At 32.8% G+C, this 4,658-nt stretch overlaps 1 protein-coding gene across 1 annotated transcript in view; it reads left to right on the forward strand.

Annotated features, from left to right (window-relative positions):
• The window catches only part of LOC101308560, a 27,365-nt gene that overhangs the window by 14,428 nt on the left and 8,279 nt on the right, over positions 1-4,658 (forward strand). The window lies entirely within an intron of this gene.

The raw sequence follows: 4,658 nt of genomic DNA on the forward strand, positions 1-4,658 counted from the left end.
CTTTTTCTTTTTTCTTTTGAATAATTTGATCTCTATTTTGTACCTCATAATAAACTATTTCAATAAATATATATTTTCTATAATAGCTATATATTAATTTTTTTTTCATATAAAAAATTTATGCATCTTGCAAGTATATGCGTTCAACATGTATGATAATACAAAGTTTTATGTCACATGATCGATATTGATTATAAACTATATGTATGCTTTAATAAAAAGAAATTGGAAAACAAAAATATATAAGGAAAACAATAAAGAATAGAATCAATTATTATTGAATTGGAAAGTCCAAAGAGAATAAATATATATATTTTTTTATATAATTATTGTCCTTAATAGTCATTGTGTATGAGGATGCATATGTCATTTAATAATTCACAATAGAGTGAGGTCTGGTAAGCAAATTTGGAGGTCCCAATAGCCGCACTCTTTCTTTTTTCATGACAACCTCTTTGTCAACCTCAATTCCTTGATTTTTTTATTTTTATTTTTGCATAGAATATCATTAACCTCTATCATTTGATCAAGTTGTAAGAACGATTTTTCGATGACAACAATTTAAAAAAAAATTTATTCAAATCATGAATCGTTTTCACAGTCAATTGCAAAACAATAAAATACATAAATTAATGATATGCACCCAGAAACCTTTAACCTAGAGAAAACCCCAAGAAGACCAATCTCGTCGACCACCACTCCATGAAGCAAGTCCTCGAGGAAAAGATTCATTCAAATAACTATTAAAGTAAGACCTTTCTCTTGTAGAATAACGATAACAGTTTCAGATTAATGTTCCAGGAAAAAAAAAGCTATAAAATATTATCCATATGCACCCAAAAACCTTTGACCTAGAAGAAAAACCCTAAGAAGGCCAATCTTGTTGACCACCACTCCATGAAGCATGTCCTCGAGGAGAAGATTCATTCACAAGAAGAAGAACAAGACGAGGAAGAAGAAGACCAAGAAGAAGATTACGAAGAAGACGTTTTCTAAACTAAACGAAAATCAAGAGGAAGAAAAAGAAGAACATATCATGAATCAAAACAAAAATTATATTAGTATTGAAAAGATACCTTCTCTGAAGGTTTTGAAACAGAGGATTGTGTCTTCGGTAATGGAGATTCTTTCATTAGGTGTAGTAGTTTTTTAAGCAACGGTTACACTCAGGTTTAGGGTTTTGTATCGTTAATTTGAACAAGAAAAAGGGAAGAATAATAATATATATGATTACAATTTTTTTGTTGTTGTGAAATTCAATGTCTATTACTGTCATTTTATATGAGGTTATATTTGTAATCCAATAAGTCAAAACATGTGGAGGTATACTGAGCAAATCTGGAGGTCCCAATAGCCGCACTCAAGTTATAATAGTTAAATTTTGGTTACCTGCTGGAGCTCCTAAGAGCAACTTTAACAGACTCTCTATTTTAGCTTTTAGCTTTTAGCTATTTTAGAGAGCGTGTTTTAGTTTTTTTTTCGGTAGCTCCAACAGACTAGCCAAAGTTTAGCTATTATAACTTTTAGTTATCTCGCTAGCTAAATATATAGAGCGAGATGACTCAGATGAGGCTAGCTATAATTTAATACATTCCTTGTAAGATATTTTATGTGATATATAAATATATTTAAACTATTTAATTTCTATTTGAAGAATAATGTTGATGTAATGCTAGCTAAAATAGAGAACATTGATGCAGCCACATTTCTAAAGTGGCTAGCCAAAATGACATTTTAGCTAATTTGTCTAAAATTTAACTTAAAAATAGCTAACATTGTTAAAGATGCTCTAAGATGTCCGAAAAAGCTAAACACGCTCTCTAAAATAACTAAGGAGCCAAAATAAAAGTGCTAAAAATAATCTCATATGTGCAACTACCACATACCTTTATCCACCTAAATATGTCGGTAATGAGGGATATGTAATGACCATTTCTAATTTAAGATATCAATATATTGGCTACGCCTTCTTTTTAAAAATCATTGTTTACCTATTTAAATCTAAAAGAATGGACTGTATCCAGAAAGGATCGTGGTGCTCAATTTTTTTTTTCCTCCTTGTTTGAATTAAACTGATCATGATGGGGTCGCAGCTTTGGTCTCAAATTCTCGAGGCCAAAGACACAAACACATTAGAGATCATCAGATTCCCATCTCTTGACGTAATTTCAAATGCAGAAAAGGATATTACAGCACCGGTTTTGTTCTGGTTGAATAATTAGGGCATCCCTCATTAAGTTAATCAAAAGTATGATCGGTTCAGACTTCAGACCACAGTGTTTGATAAATTATAATATTATCCAGCTCTAATATTCTAACCTGATTAGCTCACATGTTCTTTGACTCTGTTAATTTTATGTTAGTTAAATAGTTACAGTACTAATCATGGTGTGAAAGGGGATTAAGCAATGGACTGGTTAAAAAAAGCAAGAGGTTACCAGAAGAACCATTCTTGTTCTTCACGAAATACCAAATGGACTCGTAGTGATACTAGTCTTTCACTGATAGAGGCCTTTCTGGCTTGGTGATCAAGCTTTCTAGAGAAACCGGTGGCTCTGAGACTTATCGGTAGCTTCAGCACCGCAGCTGGGTTTGACTGTGTCAAACGGTTGGAGAGTCTGACCTCATTTGTTCATAGCCTCTTGTGGCATGGCATCATTGGCTTCCATCTAAGAGAGATTCCAAACATTTCTCGAACATTTCCTCTCTTCCGTATCGAAGTATTCCTATCTAAACTCAAAACGCAAAGACGACCTCGATAACAGTCTTCTAAACGCAAAAGACCTACAAAAGACATCATAAGAATCTAATTTGTTTATCTCAAATTGTTTTTTATTTTATTTCTAAGACCATAGTAGTTGACCATTTTATTTATTTTTGAAGATATTTGCTATTTTGAAACATTATAATGCATTCTATAAATTTATTTTTATATTTTATTTATGTTTAAGAAAATTATATTTTCGTCCTTTTGTTATGTGTCTTGCCCTAATACATGTAGAATTGGTTAATTCGGTTTTCTTATTAGAATAGATTACAATTAATAGAACTTCTAGATCATTCGGGAGACTCTATGTAATACCTATAAATAAGTCTTTCTATCAATGAATGAGTAGATCGTTATTCTCGTTATCTTTTCTCCTTCAACAATTTACTATTAAAAAATAAAAAATATGGAAAATACAAAACCGCCTAGGCGGCCCGATTAATCCTCTGGGCGCTAGACGTTAGCTGTCCACCCGACTAACGCCTAGCGTTTTTTAGAACATTGATGATCACATTGCACAAGTTTTTTTTTGACAAAATGAGAAAACCATTTACTCACTCCATTTTCACCTAAAAAGTTTTACTTTTTAAGTTTAAGTTCGTGTCACGCGGCAAAGAAAAAGAAGAGACAAGTAAAAGGAGGCCAATAAATCCAAGGTTTTTGAGTCAAACTCGTGCATCATCAGACCAAGCAAGATTTTTTTTTTTTTTTTTTTGGTAAATGAAATATATTCATTGAGAGAAGAATCCCAATGTCTAAGAGCATCTCCCACCGTAAGCCAAATTTCAAGCCAAATTTAGCTTACAAAACAAGAATATTTTGTAGAATCTTTTTTTAGCTTATCAAATTCTCTCACCATAAGCCAAATCCTAAGGTAAAGCCATTTTTTTTTTCTTTTGTTATATATTTGTTTAATTCAATAATTAGCCATGAAAAAGATTTTATATAAATATATTCAATATGGGGCTCATATGAAAGATCTCGTCGAGATCATCGCGATGATATAAAATTTTGTTAGTAACAAATTTTTAATTTAGATGCTAGTATAAATTAGAATAACAATATTTAAAGTTAAATAGAATAATACTTAGTTTTAGCCTACCAAACCCATAAGCCAAATTTGGCTTACAAAATAAGTCAAGCTAAATTTTTTGTCTTGAGAATTGTAATTTGGCTTATGGTGAGAGTAACTATAGGCTAAATTTGGCTTTTTAGCCTATATTTTAGCCTATAGTAAGAGATGGTCTAAACGGCTTACAAACAGCATATATAAATACAAAAAAACTTATCATCTAAATCAATACAGAAATAGATACCGAAGAGCTTTCTTGCCAACAAATAAGAGAGCAGCGACCAGACCAATCAAGATCTTCATGAAAGACAGAGCGACTGGTTTGCCCGGTACCTTTTTTCCAAATGGATGACTCCACAGCTTCCTTGACTGACTGACACATGAGTTCCGCCACCTCCCATTTTTTCGTCTCTCAAATACCTGAGTTCCACGAAACTTCGTCACATAGCTTATATATAGCACTACCACACCGAGCTGGGTTTGGTTCTCCTCCAGTCCATGATCCTTTCCCTTCCCAAATCTCAAAGCTTTTCTTCCAGGTACGCCACCCCTTCAGCTTGGTTTGTCTTCCTCTCCAGTAAAGTTTCCTTCTTTGCTTCTAAATTGATCTTGGACTTCAGCCAGTTTGCTTCATGTGTTCTTGAGGTTATTGAGGTTTCATATTGATTTGATGTTAATGGGTACGGGAAGCTTATGCCTTTTCCACCATGGTGGGGGTTGTTTTGATTTTGTGTGTTAGATTTCAATTCAAGGTTTAGTACTTTTAGTCACCTTTAGGATCTTGGGGGTTCAGGGTTTTACCCAGAACCAATTTGATTG

Source organism: Fragaria vesca, linkage group LG3 (genome assembly GCF_000184155.1).
Source record: "Fragaria vesca subsp. vesca linkage group LG3, FraVesHawaii_1.0, whole genome shotgun sequence".
Lineage (NCBI taxonomy): Eukaryota > Viridiplantae > Streptophyta > Magnoliopsida > Rosales > Rosaceae > Fragaria > Fragaria vesca.